The sequence below is a fragment of the Ixodes scapularis genome, unplaced genomic scaffold (assembly GCF_016920785.2).
Source record: "Ixodes scapularis isolate PalLabHiFi unplaced genomic scaffold, ASM1692078v2 PGA_scaffold8__174_contigs__length_109621045, whole genome shotgun sequence".
NCBI lineage: Eukaryota > Metazoa > Arthropoda > Arachnida > Ixodida > Ixodidae > Ixodes > Ixodes scapularis.
In genome coordinates this window covers 32474763-32492831 of record NW_024609883.1, presented here as the reverse complement: position 1 = coordinate 32492831, position 18069 = coordinate 32474763, and the positions used below count along the sequence as shown (strand labels likewise).

Below are 18069 nucleotides of genomic sequence, written 5' to 3'. Positions count from 1 at the left end.
AACTCGACGCCACGGTGTCGGGTGGCACCGCGACTTCGCAGTGTCGCGTGATCGCGTAAGTTGACGTCACGGTATAGCAGCGTGATGCTTCGATGTCGCATTTCCACGTGACGCCTTTACCGAAGGGCCGTCGCGTGACGCGATTACGGGGTGTGTGTCACACGACCACCGTCGGCTTAATTTAGCGGGAAAGTATCGTACGTCGGGCGATCGGCGACGTGCGCGACCATAAGCGTCGCTGTGATCGGCCTGGCCGAACGCTCACTATGGCATCTGGAGTACTGTCGAGACCGGTAACAACCAAGTCGGTTATAACGAAATAGCGGCTGCAGGGAAGCGATTACGATTTCCCATTTCCTTTTGCACTAACCGAACTCAGTTATAACGAAATAGCGGATATAGCCAAGTGATTTCCGATTCCCGTCGACTTCGTTGTAACAGGTCTCGACAGTGTGATTATTTCCACCCTCATAGACTGAAATAAGGGCAGTGTCACACTCTAAACTTTGACGGTGTTGACTTAGGAACGCGATGACTATTGGTCGGCGACAGGCTAAAGCCTGGTTCAGACAGTTGCGTTTGACTGCGTTGCGGCTGCGGGAAACCAGAACATCGCTGCTGCCTCTATCGCTTGCCAAGATGATTCCTTGAACTGGATTCCACGCTTCACACGAAACACAGATGTGCGGATGACTCGCTTTTGGTTCTCGACGCAACGCAAACACAATCAAACGCAAGTGTCTGAAGCGGCCTTTAGAGAGCAGAAACTCCTCCCACCTCTTTCCGTTTTACTCACCGGCTATAGACCTTTGCGCCGCTTATCAGCCGGGCGAAAAATGCTGAGTCACTGAGCTGTGGACGCATGTGCAGCGTCCGATTTGCCGCTGAGCAGATCAACAGCGCATGTTCAGATAACGTTCCACAGCCCAACAGACAAAGATGGCAGCGCGCAGGAGGCGATTTCTGCAAAGAGGCATCGACCGCGCTTTTTTACGCACCGCCGAACTTGTCGTTTGCTACTAGTAATCTTGATCATGACGTCAGAGATGGAAACCGTGAGAGGGCGCCACCGAAACATCTCGTCGCCAATAAGAATTCCCAGTTCCGCGTAATTCAGAGTTTATACGCAGCGTCGTGGCGATTATTAACGCAAAATCTGTCTGGATGCGAAAAGCGTCATGTTCGAGCTAGAGTATAACCTGTTACACGCGGGCAAAGGGAACGTGAAGCGTACAGAGCCCATAACAGGCAACGTATGGGGGTTTACCAAGCGGCGGACCGGGAAGCGAACCCTGGACCGAGCACCCGACTCCCTCCTCGCTGCCACGAGAAGGCGAAGGGCAAGGAGCTGGACTATACACTCCGTGCGACGCGACTGGCGCGCCGCCGCGCGGCCGGTACCAAAGGTAGGCAGTGAGCACCCCAGAGAAAACGAAACCGAAACCACGCCGCGTACGTTGGTACGCGTTGAAGTCGGAGTGGTGCTGTTGCGCTGGGTCTACAACATGAAGTGCTGCCTGTGCTGCGTCATTAAGTGCTTCAATAGTTATGCGTCGTATCTCGTGGAGACAAAGTTTCACAGTTTTTCACCTCGCCGATGTTTTGTGGGACAGCCGCAACGATGGAGCCGTGCCGTACGACGCGAGAAATTTGGTGTCCCGATCATGTCTGCCACTGTGTCGGCACGGCTGACATATTCTACACTGCCGCTTTGCGCTCTGCGTTTGTTTTCGTACCAGTAACGCCTACATGTGTCAGCGCCGATGGGACGAACTGAAATGCCATCCCACACTCGCGGGTATGCAGTGCCAATTTCGTTGGAGGAATGCCCTCCAAAGAAGTTTCGTCCCCATCGTACGAGTCGATAATATTTCCGGACGAATATGGTACGCAATCTGTACTTCATGAAGAAAGATGTGAACGGTAAAAAAGTGACAAATATAAATCTAAAGAAAACAACCATGAAACTCGGAATCACTGGAGAATCGGCGTTTGAGTATGGAAGTTTATGTGGTGTGCTTTCTTTCTTGATCAGCCTCCTTTTGGATGTGGAAACACTGACACCCCGAGTTCTGGAGACAACAATTTTTTCTCGGCTTTAGAGCCACCTATCGCAAAGTGGTTCGAACTGGAAGTACCGTCCACTGGTCCCTTCCTACCTGTAAAGTGTGCACCTCCCACGATGAGTGGTATTTTCTGACAGCCTTTGACGGTCAAAGCCAGTTCCCATTTAGTTACGCCGACCAAACTAAATTTCCACCTGGTTTCGCTATGCCAACTATTTTTGTTATAATAAGTGTTGTGCCAAGTGGCGGTCATGTCAAAGTACCTGTAGGCCGAAAATCAGCACCTCGCACAACAGGTTATTACACAACAGCTGACCGCAAAAGCCCTTGGCGGCCAAACCGTGTGTTGGCCGACAACTTCGTTTTCTCGGCTTTGGAACCACCTTTCATAAAGTTGTTTCAATTGGAAGTACAGTCCACTAGTCCCTTCCTACCTTTAAAGTCTCCACCTCCCCCGACCAGTGGTATTCTCTTGACAGCCTTTTCATGGTCAAAACCGGTTCCCATTGAGTTACGCCGCCCAAACCAAATTTTCACCTGGTTTCCCTATGCCACCTTTTTTTTTTGTATAATAAGTGCTGTGTCGTGTTACTGTCAAGTCGAAGCACCTGTGTGCACATATCTGCACTTTGCACAGCCCGCTATAACACAACATTTTGGGTCCAATATTGGATATACCGGTTGCTTTATTTCTTTATTCGTTAGAAACAACTTTCACACCTGCAGTCTTAATGAAACTTGGCACACTTCGTGCAGAAACTTAGTGGACATCTCACTCGCCTCCAATATCATCGTTCCAGCAGTCCTAAGTTTACAGCGACGAGCGAAATAAATTTCCCACTCAAAGCAATTACGGTGGCGGACGTCTTGCTTTTCGGAAAATTGCTCCAACTCCTTTTTTGGCCGCAGCTAGAGAAATTCCCCCGAATAACGACTGAAACTCAATATATAAAAAGAGTAGAACAGCTAAATGCCCTTCTTATGTCTGCCCCAGCACCCATGCAACGTCACCCTCAACGTATCGGCTCAAAAAGCAAAAGTTTCGTCCGTGCGCGCTTCCGCCGCCACAGCTTGGCATGCGAAAATGCGCCGCAGGCTGCTGAACGCGCCTCACGGTCGAACGCCAGCTCCTCCGCTAGCGGCGCTGCGCGCGTTTTTCAAAGCGCCCCCTATAGTTCCCGCACGGAGTGTATACTCCGTCTCACTAAAGCCGTGTAGTACTACCAGTACAGCCAAAGCTACAAGGAGGAGAACGTATGCCAACCTGTTGAAGAGGAGGGGAAGGAAGAACAGGAGAGAAAGGGCAGGGATTCCCCCGTCTCTTCTTTCCCTGCTCCTAAATAGGTCGGGATACACTCTCCCCTGCAGCTTCGGCTGTACCATGCATGGTTTTAGTGAGATGGACTGGAAGGAATCTGCGGTAGTGCGTGCCACGCATCCCCAAACAACCAAAGCATTTTGTAGCCAAGCATGACGAATAATAACGAGCACACAATGCATGCACGACGCATTGTGTGTTCTCCAGGTTTATCAGAATGATAAAAACAAGTTTTCTTTGTTTGTTATTTCTTGCCCGGTATCTGCTTTAAAAAGCAAGAAACGGGAGGACGTCATAAAGGTTTAAACGGCCCTTTCTAAGGTATTGTGGGTCCGGTCGTAAAGGACCGAGCAACGCGGTTGTCCTCCGGGGGGGGGGGGGGGGGGATTCGCTTTGGCCGCAGTGTAGGCTGTTGCCGCTCGCTAGTTCCGCCGTCCTGTCTGGAGACGACTTCCGGTCGCCGAGATTGTCCGCCGGAAGGAAGACGGCGAAACAGGAAGCAACAGCAAACCGGAAGTTGTCAAGCAGAGTCTCGTTTCGCCAGGAGAAAGATGGCGCAAACGGTTGCGATGTATGGGATCGGGGCGGGCTGCCCTGCCTCGTCGAGTAAACGCGAACAGCTATCTAGTCTGGGCGCCCTTGGTGACTGCCTCCTCGTGTAATCCCTGGATTGGCTAAATAAAAGTGGTGGGTTCTGTCTGTCCTGGTGTGGGAGGAAATGTCGCTCAAGGGAGACTGACGAAAATAATCCCCGGAGAAGGGGAGCAAGATGGACAAAAACAAATCTCCAAACATAGCTAAGGGACTGGTGCGCGACCGAAAAAAACGCCTGGTCCGGGTATTGCATTGTAATCGCTCAAGGGAGTTAACCCTCATCGTAACTGCCCCGTTTTTTTTTTCGTTTTTTTTTATGCACGTTTTTTTAATTTAGTGCGTTGTGCTGTAGTTATTAGGCGCCGCGCCGCTTTTCGCGCGCGTTTTAATAGACACGTGATTCCCGTTCCGTGAGTCCACGTGTTCGCCGCTAAGTAGCGCTGTTCGCATTTGCAGTTAAAAAAAAAAGAGTTTAGGTGGCGCAAGTTGCCGCGTGATTAGAAAGGTCGAGTTGAATGCTTCCGTCCATGCATTCATCGTTACTGGTGCTGACCGATGCAAGAAGATTTACCTCGGAAACCCTTATCATACAACCACGGCCGGACTGGATTCGCGCGCTTCTTTTTCATGCGGCCTTTTCCGTCACGAAAGAAAGCTTGGGCGTCTTTCTGCATGGGGTCGCTGGCGGCCTACTCCTCTGGGCTTGAAATCCTCTCGCTGTTCCACCCTGCTAGAGTGTACCAGAGAGGACTAAAGCCCCTTGATAAAAGCGTTTTTTTACAAGTACCGCCAACCATTGTTGTGGAAGCGCTCGAGACACGTGCCATGAGCGGGTGCTCCACCGCCATTCGCTTCCAAGGCCCGCTCATTTCAGTGCTGCGCCGCCATTTGCTTCCAAGGGCCGCTCGAGACATGGGCCTCGTGCACTCGTGCATTTGACGCTACTTGCAAGACGAGCGCAAACACATCGAGGGGCTTTAGAGAGGACGAGTGGGGCCACCGGAGTGCTATTTTGGTACCTCCGCGTGTGGGAAAAAACGCGATTCGTTCCAACGCCAAGCTCGGCCGGCACACTGGTCAAGGTCATAGAAACGATAGAACGCCGGATTATATTTTTTATACAACTGAGACGTCAGGCGTCACGTACATAAAGTCACCGCGACCTGACTTGTCGTCACAACGCCCTGCGACATCAGGACGACGCCTTCACGTTGACATCGTCATCGACGTTGACAACGTGCGTTACACGACATCAAGACTGCGTTCTGACGTCATATTGCGTTGACAACGATGACGGTGTCAACATTGACGTTGATGACGACGACGACGACAACGTCACGGGACATGAAGATGACGGCGCCCTTGTCAATGCCACGTCATAGGGACGCTTAGTGTAACTTCGTTGACGTCGTTGTCGACATGACGCAACTCGACGTCACGAAGACGTCCCGACAGCTTCACGACGTCGACGTCATCGTTGACGACGTCAGGACGACGTTAACGTGATGTCATAGCGATGCTGTACGCTGCGTGGGGCGTCGACGTCAACGTTGGCATCGAAGACCACGTCCACGTCGCCCTCGATGTGGCGCGCGACGTCATGACCGCGTTACAACGGTGACGATGTCGCGTAAGGGCATCGTCCTCAACGGGACGCGATGTCACGACCGCGTCACAACGGCGACTTGATGTCGCGTAACGGCGTCGTCCTCAAGCTGACGTCACGACCGCGTTACAATGGCGACTTGATGTCGCCAAACGGCGTCGTCCTTGACGCGACGCGATGTCACGACGGCCTTACGACAGCATTTATGATTTTGACGTCAGAGGTAACGTCAAAGCACCACGACGCAACGTCGTTGCGTCGTGGTTCTTTGACGTTACCTCTGACGTCAAAATCAGAAAACAATTCAATACAGCCCCTAAGGGGCTATATTGCCCATATGACCCTGACCTGCGTTGTTGCTTGATCGCAGCGAAGGTGGCGCTGCGATCAAAGTGGCTTGGTTCCACCTGATCGCTTTCCACATTTTGAGGTGCAACTGAAAACATGAGCGGAGCCTAGAGCTCGTCCCACTCGTACCTTCTAATACACTCTAACCCTGCTAACTCTGCAGCTCAAAGGGGTCCCTATCTCGTGGCCCAGTGGTGTATTCTTGTGACCCGAAGTGTACGTCAACATCGGGGAAGACTTCTGGCGTGTTTTTCCACCAGCTGCCCAGCGATGAATCCCTAAGCACTACGTGAAAAAAGAAGATACCAAGGAAGAACCTTATTGTCAACAAGTACCGATCTGCGTATAGTCCTCTCTGCCCTCAGTGAAGCATTTAGCGGTATATTGCTTTAATGGCAGTCAAATGAATAAACGAGAAAAATTTCACACCCTGCGATTTTTGTGCCGCGTCATTACCTAGGGGGAGTCGGCATTCAAGTCTTCGACCAGCGCTGTAATAAACTCTTCCAAAAAGGCCCACCAGAAGGTGGGCCTTTTAGTTAGTTTCGATTTGCACGGAATTATGGGATGGAAAATCGCCATGTTTCGGTTAGCTTCCTCCACGATGAGGTGTAACACTATCGCGCTGCTACATATAGAACGCCCCGTAAGATGTTTCGTCCCTTTCCACCTTTTCCCTGTGCTTTTGAATACACGTGAGCACTAATATATATATATATATATATATATATTAGTGCTCCTGACTACTATTCAGAAAGACAGGGAAAAGGTGGAAAGGGACGAAACATGTTACGCGAAAAGGAAAATGCAAATTACGCTCCGCTCGTTTAGTGCAGAAATGATTTTACGACCTCTCCGCGTTCGGCCCCTTTTTTTTTCATTTATTTTATTTTTTCTTTCGTTTTTCCCGGGCGTAAACGAATTCCGGAGTGTGCCTCGTGAGACCCCCTTGTCTCTAGACGGAACAAAAACCGCCCGCGGCATTCCTTCGCGAGTGCTTTCTGTGTAACGCTTCCAACCCGCTTTTTGTTTTTTCTTCTTTTATTGACCGCTCGTTGGTCCCGGTTAGTGTCACACTTGTACACAAAACGACGAGTTGGGACAGCTCCGCCGGGAACAGTCAAGGCCCGCACGCACTGACATTCTGACATCATCACGGTGAGATCGAGCGCCGACGCTGATGGGACGCGAGCGTTGCGTCATTGTTCGGTTCGGCCTCGTGTCCAATCGAGGAGTCGAAGGACGCTCAGCGGCGTCGGGCGCAGTTGCTGAGTTCCGGACATCCTGTAGTGGGATGTTACATGAAGGTAGAGGGGCTTCGATCACTCGATGCGCTCGGACAACTTTTTTGTGACTATTCGCGAGTCCAGCAAAACGGACGCCGCCAAGCGGGAAAACCGGGAACCAGCCGGTCCAGGTCGCTCCGCGCCCCTCCGCGTCTCTGGTGGCTTTCGCGGACACGTGTTGTCGGCGCGATGGCGAACAGTGTAATTTCAAGAAGGTCCGAAAATTTCTTAAGTTCGCCTGAGTGTTCATTAGTGTGGTGAAGCCTCAGTAGGTTGTTTCCTTCCATCACGTGTTTGAAAGCCCGTTTACTCCACAGCACACGGTCGCGTGCTTTCGATTTCTTGGATGGGGAGAAATCGCGGAAAAACGTTTTGATTTCTTGTCTGTCTCGAATCACATTCAAAGTGACGACTACTTGGTAACTGATATGGGGTTTCTTTATAAGGATGTAGAACAGTGGACTGAGGACGACAGACGAGGCATTGTACTGGAGGGAACACCAATGTTGCAGTTAAGTGCATGGGAAGGTTCGATAGCTGCTTTTCTTTAGTTTGGTTGTGTTCGATTAGCTTCAAGTTTGAGCCACCCACGCCGGTCGGTGCGTTGGCTATTCATCTTGGCTGCTTTTCGCCGAAAACGCCTCTGGACCACTCTGAAGGAGTTGGGCTGATTTCGCAATTACTTGCTTCAGGAAAACCCGCTCGCTGCAAATGATGAATGAGGGAAATTATCTGCTTTCAAAAGGTGGGGGACGCTTCTAGCAACGTTAGAAGCTGTCACGGCATTTTGATCTATCGCGCCTCCAATATTTAGATTATACCCCCGTCGAAGCCAGCAGCATTATATGTCTACATTGCTCAGATTGACCGGCCACAAAAAAAAAAAAAAAAACTTATTTTCTCCGTTTAGGATTTGAAGCAAAGTTCAATGCAGAGAGGTTCTGCGTGAACTCCAATGAAGACTCTCTTCAGTTTGTTTCCGTGCTGCCGGCTAGAACCATTTGGCTAAGTTTAAGTAGTATCTCTCTGTCCGTCAAATAGACTTTTATTCGGCAGTTCACCTAATATCTAGCCAACTAAGCTCATATTTCAACCCGAAGAATATACTAATATCGCTTTAGTGGGAAATAGTACGTAATATAATACATAACCCGCTCGTCAAAATGACTTCCCGATTGCTACTAAAACCTGAAATGAAATACGAGTATCAGCTGCTTAGTGGGGTGCCGGCGGGTTAACATGCTCCTTGGCTGAAGAAGCGCTTGCTTAATGTTCGTAATTTTCCTGCAGCCTGTGTTGTTGACCGAGCAGACGACTGGAGCTGTTTCTTAAACGCGGATACGCACAAAAGCTCGATTTCGCTGACAGATAAGTCGCATGGTCGAGGCATGCGAGTTAGCTGGATATTACTCTCGGTGGAAGAATTCTCTAGTCATTGCCGCTTTCCTTGGATGATCAAAACTGATTAGTGTATTACCGTCTCTCCGGAGCCCATAGTTTCGGTTTTGGACGAAATCTCCGAAACGAAAGTTTGACATGAAAATAACAAAAAACACCGGGAAAATAAAACTATGGTCTGCAAGTTTATGTTCACCGGCTACACTTAACCGTCTCAGTTCAAATAGCTATAAAATTGGGCATTAAACAAAAGAAAATCTGTTAAATTGAACGCGCCACCTGTTCAGGCGGCCCGGCCACTGATCAGTGGACCCGGCCGAGCCGACGCGACCTGGACTCAGCCGCCATGTTTGTTTGGTGGTGGCGCCCCCTATAGGTCGCTGGAGTCGCGAATACGGATGGAAAAGTGAGGGAGAGGGCGAGAAGGGAGCCCGGCGGGGGGGTCGGAGATCCGCCAACTCTGACTGGAATGATTAGATCGGTAGAGGTGCGATAAAGTGTGTTTCACATGCAGCGATTTTGGCCCTAGAGCGGTGCGATTTCTGCCGTCGCGGCACTCGTGCCGCTCAGCCGCTGGTGCTGGCGAGAGTGCCACGACGGCAGAAATCGTGCCGCTCTAGGGCCAAAACCGCTGCATTTGAAACACGCTTTAGGAGTGGCGAAATGTGCAGGGCGTGTTTCCCGAGAAACATATATACTATCTGTGTTTTTCTCACCGGCAGTGATGTGATTGCTGCGCCATTTGCACCAAACTGCGCCAAGGGGCTAACCCTGATACATCCTGCTACATTTTGCCGAAAAATGGGTAATCTGCGCCAAGCCTGCGCCAAAGGACCAATTTCGGTCGCCTTTCAAAACCGAAACTAAACTGAGTGCCGTAATTGAGCATGTCTGAGCTAGGGGGCGCAAGCTGCCGCCCGACACAAAATACTAGGCATCAATCGTCTATCCAGTCTTGCATGGTTTTTCTCGCCGTTTCTCGTTTCGCGCCCTCGTCGTTTCGTGGGTCTCGTCTCGCGTCTTTAAAATTTTTACGACGATAGATGTAAGCGCTGATGCAAGCGTGTGCGGACGCTTCGACGCTAGCGTGGCGGATACCAGCCATGCCGTAATCCTGTCAAAGGAAACCACGTTTTTGCGCGGCGGGGGTTACTTTGTGAGCCGAAGCACTCACTCCTGAAAGCAGTGGCCGTGGGTAAACTATATTTGGTCCCTGCCTACCAGTCATCGTGCTCGCATGACGTCGGGTGTTGCCCTCCCCACGTCGCTGCAGATATGGCGCTTTCTAAATCGAAACGTAAGGACCTCCGCAAGGTCATCAACATTCCGGTTATTGTTTAAATTATAAGCTACTACGAATATCCCCCTTGAACTCGGACTGCTGTGTCGAAGTATTGATTGCCTAGGTTTCTCTCGGTGGGCTTTCTTTCAAGAAGGACCCTGGTACCTAAAAAATCGACCGCAACAGAAAGTTTGTGAAAAGAAGTGAGCTAAAGCAAAGAAGGCAATGTCTGCATGCTGAAACCGCACAGCGCGCTTGTTTGTCTCGAGTTCAGTCGTTGCACAAAGCGCTCCAAGAATTTTCTGACCCTGGCTCGCCATGTCTTGCATCGATGCGCTCCGGCTCTTTTTTTTTCTTCTGAATGTTTAGCTTGTATTTCGCCTGCAGACCTTGCAAGCACGCGCTGCTGGACTGTTTTTTTGCCGTATGCTGGACAGTTGCATTTTGCATGCAATTTTAGGAACCAGTTGGCGAGGGAGCGGAGTGGCATGGTTTCGGCAAATTTTCGGTTTCGATCAAACAGCCGAAACCGAAAAGCTTCGGTTTTGATTAAACAGTTGTCTCCGCTCGCGCGACGAAGCACGTGCAACCGCAAGCTGCCGAAGTTGCCCTCGCGTGCACTGCGAACATGAATGCACGAGAGGAGCACCAGCCGGGACGCGTGCAATCGCTTGCTTTACGTTTGCTTACTTTTCACGAAAATCTGGCACGTCGGGAACCAGTAAAATGTTGGCAAGCGGTTTTTCGGAATTGCTTGGCGACGCCTACAGCGGGGTGTCTCAATTTCTCTTCGGAGACATTGACAGTGGACATTCATTACTTGTCGAAGGGAAAGCGAAGCTTGCAGCAGCCTTGCAGAAAGTTTCGAAAAGCAAAACGAAAGGCACCCGCTAGTCGTAATGCACCTTTTTCTTGTGTACAGTTCCGCATTGCACTGCAGTGGTTAGGTGTTTCATCTGTTGGAGACTGCTTCCCTTTATTATATTTTAACTAGTAAACCTAATGCTGTGATATTTTCTACTAAGCTGATCATTTTCAAATTAATTTTATTATGTGCAGTTTGGATCTTAGTTATCTACAGCGGGTACATATATATATTTATCATTTAACTGAAGCATTGCAAAATGTGTCATGTCATTGGCATTTCAGTTAACGTGTTGAAAGACTCCGAGGTGGTCTAACTTGACCATAATTTGTTTATTGCGGCGAGCAAAGTGTCCTTCATCTTTCCCGCACTTAAAACATATATTTTTATTTTTCTAATATCTGCTCCAAAGGCCACTTTTGCTGCTCCAGAACACTGTTTTGGCTGCTCCGAAAGATACTCAAAAACGGCTTAGGCCAATCACATCACAGCTCACGTCAAACTATACGTGTCGCCGAAAGCTTCGGTTTCTGCGCGAATAAGGGGCTAGTGACTTAAATCAGCTGTGTCAAAGTTTCAGAACTTGAAAACGTGCGATAACAAAAAAGAAGAAAAGTTTTAAGCGATTTTCTGCAAAATTTTAATGAGAAAACGTGTGTTCCTTTTTTCTTTTGTTTTTTCGGCAGCAGACGTCGTCTTCATAAACTCGCGAGATCCGGCAGGCTACCATTTTCCCCGATGTTTTTTTAAAGTTCTTTTTTTTTAAAGTTTGTGTTTGGTTTTTGAAGTTTTGGGGAAGTCGCTTTCAACTTATGAATTCTATATACCGCTAGGTCCTGAAACCTTGCCTTTTTATCCCAACCGTAATAGCACTACACTCGAGCGCGGTCTGAACGACGGATCATTTATTTTTGGGGGGAGTAAAAAACAACCGGAGTAAAATAGTGATCACTTTATCAAACATTTTCTGGCTTCTTTCGTCGTATGTTTGGGTGGCCAAGGCGGAAGTAAGTCTGAGCCGAAATGAAAAAAAAAAAACACCTAACTCAGCTCGGTTCGAAATTCGCGGACCAATCCGAACGCGGATCGTTCCCTTGTGTGAATCTACCTTTAACTTTGAAGGAACTAATTATTGATTACATGTTACTAAAAACAGAAAACAACAACACTGATTTTGCATTGAACGGTCCTGCTATTTTAGCGCGATATAAAGAAAATAATTCTGTGTATATATATATATATATATATATATATATATATATATATATATATATATATATATATATATATATATATATATATATAGAGAGAGAGAGAGAGAGAGATATCCCACCTGATTAGGAACACTAACGTTTTATTTTTTTAAAGCTCGTAAAAACTAAACACACGAAAGGACAGCTTGACAGAAATGGCACAATGGAATGTTTCAGAACACAATGTGCAACTTTTGTATTGGAGGGTTTGCGCATAAATTAATATTAAAACAATACTTAATTTGTTTTAATTAGCCAACAAAAATACCTTGACTCATTCAATATGACTGTTAACAACACAGCGTTTTTTTTTTATATTGCCCCAAATATTGGCGCTGACACACCCTGTATACAATTTTCATCAACAGGTTCCCCTATAAGGTCGGTCGTACCAAAGCTATAACACGATACAAATATAAATGTCATGTATTCTAATGTACTTTTCTCCCCTCGGGCAATCAACGAATGGACGATAATGCAATTGATGCAAAGATGCAAGCGAGCTGGACAAGAATGACGAAAGTAATCCCTGGAGAAGGGGAACAAGAGGGACAAAGGACAAACATAAATCTCCAAACACAGCTAGGTGACTGGTGCGCGACCGACAAAATCCGCCTGCTCTGTGTATCGAACCAGAGACCTCCCCATTTCCAGTGGAGCGCTCTACCAGCTGAGCTGACCAGGAGTTAGACGTCAGCACACGGGTTTTATCAGCTGCCACCAGTCTATAACATGAACAAGGGTAAACGGCCTGCACATCTGACTCCTGGTTAGCTCAGTTTGTAGAGCGCTCCACTGGGAATGGAGAGGTCTCTGGTTCGATACCAGGACCGGGCGGATTTTTTGGGTCGCGCACCAGTCCCTTAGCTATGTGGAGATTTGTGTTCGTCCTTTGTCCCTCTTGTTCCCCTTCTCCAGGGATTATTTTCGTCGTAACGATTGGAGTTGGTTAGCACACTATATTGCAATCCTCTAGTCACTCGATCGACTGCTTTGTCGATGCGGTCAGGCTTGTCTCGAGTAGCTGGCTTTGACTGATATACTTTGTGCTGAAAATCATGTTTATGTGTAACAACCCTCGGTAAAAAGCAATAAAAAGAGATATTAGTTTTGTACTTTTAGGAAACAGAAAAGTACGATGAGAGCATATTTGGCGTACTTGCAGTAACTGAAGTACGTTCAGTATACTTTGACTGTATTTTCTGTTTTAACGGTGCAAGCCGCTCGTCGACCCAGTAAAGTGCACATAGAAAAAAAAAAGGATGTTTAATAGCATACAATTAGGAAACTAGAAATATACTTTAGGTATATCTTACAATCGAAGTGTTGATAAAAGTAAAAAATTCGTATACTTTTGATGGATTACTTTTTTTTTTCTTTTTATGAACACAGCTGCTATAACTCACAGGCGTGATCCGAGGTACTTTTAAAGTATTTATACGACAAAGATAAATAACGTGGAGATACAATACTTCTGGCATTTTATCGCGATCGGATACAGGTTCACTTTCACGTGGAACTATGAGCTTCCAGAAAATGCGCCGTTTAGCTCGGAAGACGAAAAACACGGTTAGCCTTTCTCGGCTGACACCCGGCCTAATACCATAAGGTGCGCGTGTCGGCGGCGCTGGGGCATTTCTGTGTATACTATATATACGCTTGGCAAACACGACTTCTGGATCGGCCTTTCGTCTCCTTTGTCCGGCTTTGAATTTTTTTGTCTCTTCCTCGTACTTTTATTTGTGTTTTTGGATCTGAGTTTTGTCTTCGGCTCGGACTTGGATTTTGTTTGCTGGCTGTAGGGCTCTGGCTATGTTCCCGGATTTAGCTAGGGCTATCTTGTGTGCCCCTGACAACGCTGCCAGGTGACACGTTTACGGTTTTTTGTTTTTTTTTCGCTTGCTTTTTTTGTTCGCGATTGCTTCTGTATCGTGCTGTTTCTAGCGTAGTTTCTATTTATTGATGGATTTACGTTCTGTTTGTGGCCAATATTAAACCCTTCAATTTTTTTTTGTTCGTTTAAGCCTGTTACTATATGTGTGCTCGTTTTTATTGGTTAATTAGTTCGCGGTTATCTTGTAATTTAAAAGTACGACAGGCATTTTTTTTTTTGTAGTATTTTTTGAAATTTTTTGTGTCCCTCGTCCACTATGAGAAAGCGCTTGTCTTCGCCGTTTGTACAGAGTTCCGAGTAAGATCTATAACATGATCATTTGTGGTCGTGCGTGAGTTAGTTGTTTTGTGATAACACCTTTTGATTTGGTCAATCCTAATCGCCTGGTTTCTTTTGTTTGTTTCTTTATTAAGGAGGCAGTATGACGATTCATCTAACATGTCAAAGGTCCCGCGTTTGATTTCAGAAGGAGTATAATGTAAATGTGCAGACGGATAACCGTGCTCGCGAAGAAAGTCGAAAATGAGATAAAACCTCCGCAAAACGAGACGCTAGGTGGTGCGATTCACCGCCCGATTCCAGTAGGGATTGTACATCCGTTCACCTCTAGGGCTTTCGTGCTGGTTTATGCGCTCGCATTGCGTGTGCGTTCGTGCGCATATACTTGCACGTTATTGCGCGCTTCGGTGTTCGTGCATGTGGTGTGTGCGTGTGCGCACGGGCGCGTGTTTGCAGAAAGATCCCGGCGTATAATGAGCTTCTAATGCGGTTCCTACGAACCGTGATGAGCGATAAGCGATGCATCCCAGCCGGCCCGGCTTTCCAACCGACTAAACCTTAAACGCCGCTTTGGGTAAACGCTGACGCCGTTTATGTGAAAGGGCGCTTCATATAAAATGGCCAAGCTCTTTCGTCGTTTGGTTTATTTCAACCAAAATATATGTTTGCTTTTTGTTTTTTGTTTTCTCCCTTAGAAGCGAGGGGAAAAAGGGGAGGGAGGGGGGGGGGGGGGGGGAGGACGTGTTTCCTCTGAATGATTGATTCAGCCGTTATTGTTTTCGGTTTTGGAAGACAGAGGGCATATTAACGAACGAAAGGTTAGGGCTAAAACTAGCTTCCCGAGACGGAGTAAAAACGAAGGGCAGTTTACGAAGGGCAACACAAAGTCCCCGGACTTTGTGTTGTCTTTCGTTTTCCTCCAACCTTAAAATTTTGTTTCCTAAAAAAAAAAAAAAAAAAAAAAAAAAAAGAAGAATTACATTCCAGTAAAAATTAAAAGAGAGTAGATAGAGCACCTGAACTGACAACGTTAATGCGTGTTCGTTAAAATAATCAGCCAACCGCGGTTTTATTTGTTCACCTCTAGTTGTTTGGTTTCTCAGCTGTTTTCTTGTGCAGCTTTTGTACGCGTTCGTGAGCGAGGAGAGGATTTGTTGTCTCGCTCCTTAGACACAGGGTCCTATTCGTTAGAGCTCGTTCTCAACAGACCCTTTTCAATTGAAAAGAGCGCGCGCCATCTGGAAGCGGGGGCGCCCATTATACGTGTCCGCCATTGTTTGGGCCGCCATTGTTTGGGCACGTACTCGAGCATGTACAAAATAAATTGGGGTGTGTGTATGTTTATACATTCTAGAACTTAGTCTGCCTCAACGTGCGACTGATCTCCCACCTGTAGATGAGAAATTTAGCCAGTGCAGTACGACCGCTAGCCTGGGGTCTTTAACGTGCACTACGCAGTATATGATACACGACCGTAGGCCGCTACACGATACTCATTTAGATCGAAATGGGTATGGGTGGGCAGGCACGTAGCCAGGATTTTGTTTAGGGGGGGGGGGGGGGGCGCCCATGACAAAATGCTGTATGAGGGGGAGAGGAAATTCCAGGAAAATGGAATATTTCGGGGGGGGGGGGGGGGGGGGGGGGGGCTTCCTGGCTACGTGCCTGGGGATGGGGATTGAACCCAGGATCTCCCTGGGTTCTGCGGCGCGAGCTTTCGCTCCCCGTACTCCGAGCTCGTGTGCACTCGCCCACTCAGCCACCGATCCCCCCCCCCCCTCCCCCCCAAAGCATGTATGGACACTAAAGCTGCCTTATAGCGTTCGGCGTGCATTCGGCTAAGTTCGTGTCGAAAGCGAAATAACTGCGTCATCTTTCGGCGCTGTCTCGGATCCAGTCACACATACCGTGCCCCGGAAACGACGGCCGCCAACGTTTCTTCGTGTAATGTTGAAAAAAAAAAAAGTATATTTTTAGCGAGATATATATATGGCGGCTATAACAGCGTAATCTACACTTCGATTTTCTCCTTTTAGTCAAGGTTTAGATTGTGGTGTTTCCTAACCGTGTTTGTCTGCATACTTTCGCTCCTTGCACTGAACGGTTCTTGGAAGTATTCTGTATAGAAACTGCATCGCGGACGCCAGCACCCATGGAGTGGAGCCGGCAAAATCTGTAACCACACAAGAAAAAATATAAAAAAATATATATATATAATGCTTATTTTTTATTGACTGAGCAAAACGGCTTCTAGATGGCTATTTTGTGGCAGTCTCCAGTTAGGGTGCATGGGGTTGCGGTTGTCAAGTCTCTAACCCACCCCGTCATTCTTTTTTTCTTTTTCTTTCCTTTTTTCTTAATTTACATACGGCGAACGAGTGTTGCACAATACGTGCGCGGTGGAACACAAGGAGGGCCACATCACAGGGCCTTTTCTGTTTACGATTGGCTCAGTGATGATGAAGGACGCGCAGAAACATGACAAACGCCACGATGGGGCAACTTTTGATGCTGTCTGATTGGTTGCATGAGCTCGTTGCGTCGGCTGCATCTGCACTAAAAGGCAGCGATTTTTAATTTGGAATGTCTCGCACTTTACGCGAGTTTGCTGGCACTAGTGGGACCCGAGTACACACTCGCATGCAAAGCCATGGACCAAGAAACCCCTTTGTTGCGGCATGATTTCGAGGATAAAAGCGAGCGTTTTCATTCAGTCTCTCCTTGGCAAAACTTGATGATGTTGCATGGGAGTCGCAGTATCCCCCAGGGACGATATTTAAATGCAGCCCGTAGATTGAACCCGAGCGTTGCGTGAGCACTCGATTTGGGCTCGTTGTAAACGATATCAATAAACATTTGGGTAGTGGCGTGTCCAATCGCGGCAATGACGACAATAGCCGAACCCTAGTAATGTCTGGGACTCGGCGCATATTCTGTGCTCGTCTTAAACATCGGGGATTCGTTCTTAGCGGTATTCGCGCCAAGTACAAACATTGTTGTACCGCCCCTTTAAGGGGTACAAAACTATATCATAGCTCCTATTCTTCTTTTTCCTTTTTTTTTTTTTTGTGTGTAGACGTAATTTAGTTTTAATTTCAGCAGTTCCCAAACACCAGTCCTTCGTCCGTAAAGGCAAGAAAAGCAGTTTTAAAACGAATAAAACGATTTCCCAATAGCACATGGGAGTTGGGGGGGTCCGGGTTTCGCGTGAATGTCTCATGTCGGGAACAGCGTTATGGCGCGGGAGCGAGTAGCCCTTGGCACACGCTCTCAGTAGTAGTACATCACACCGGGGGCATTCCCACTTGGCGGGATTGTAACGCGTTGAGGTTGAAGCTAGCGCCACATATAGTGACGACGATCGTAATCACGGTACCCTTGGCCGTTTATGGGCCCCTGACGTTGAGAACGTGACGTCACGGACAAATATGCCGAGACGCATCGCGCCGCATCGATGGCCGATATTGAAGCACTCGCCAGAATCCGTCGGTTGGAACGAAAAATAGAGCCATCCGCTGAAAATATGAGCGTGCAATTATCATTTACGGATATCCTGGATCATATTTCACCCGTTTCGAAGTGTTCAGGGGGTAACTCAAGTTTCGGCTCCGTACCCCTTTAAAGTGAAATGAAGTATATTTCATGTTGGGCTGAAATCGGGGCATAGAGGCACGTGGCGCATCTGGCGAATAAACAAGCGCGGACGCTTTCGCGTCCGCGGGATGTGGCGTCGATGGAGAGAAAGGAGGTAAGCCCTGGGGAATGAGAAGAATCCCGCTAAATTTGGTGTACGGTGTTCACGTGACCTTATCAGCGTGACGGTTGTCACAATGACGTCACTGACACCGTGATGTCACGTGACAACCGTGGTGTCACGCGG

At 47.9% G+C, this 18069-nt stretch overlaps 1 protein-coding gene and 1 non-coding gene across 2 annotated transcripts in view; both read left to right on the top strand.

Moving 5' to 3' along the window:
* LOC8032653 (E3 ubiquitin-protein ligase MIB1) overlaps window positions 1-18069 on the top strand; it is a 522024-nt gene that overhangs the window by 87605 nt on the left and 416350 nt on the right. The window lies entirely within an intron of this gene.
* Trnap-ggg lies at window positions 12781-12853 on the top strand. The gene has a single exon. It is a non-coding gene; the product is annotated as a tRNA-Pro (tRNA).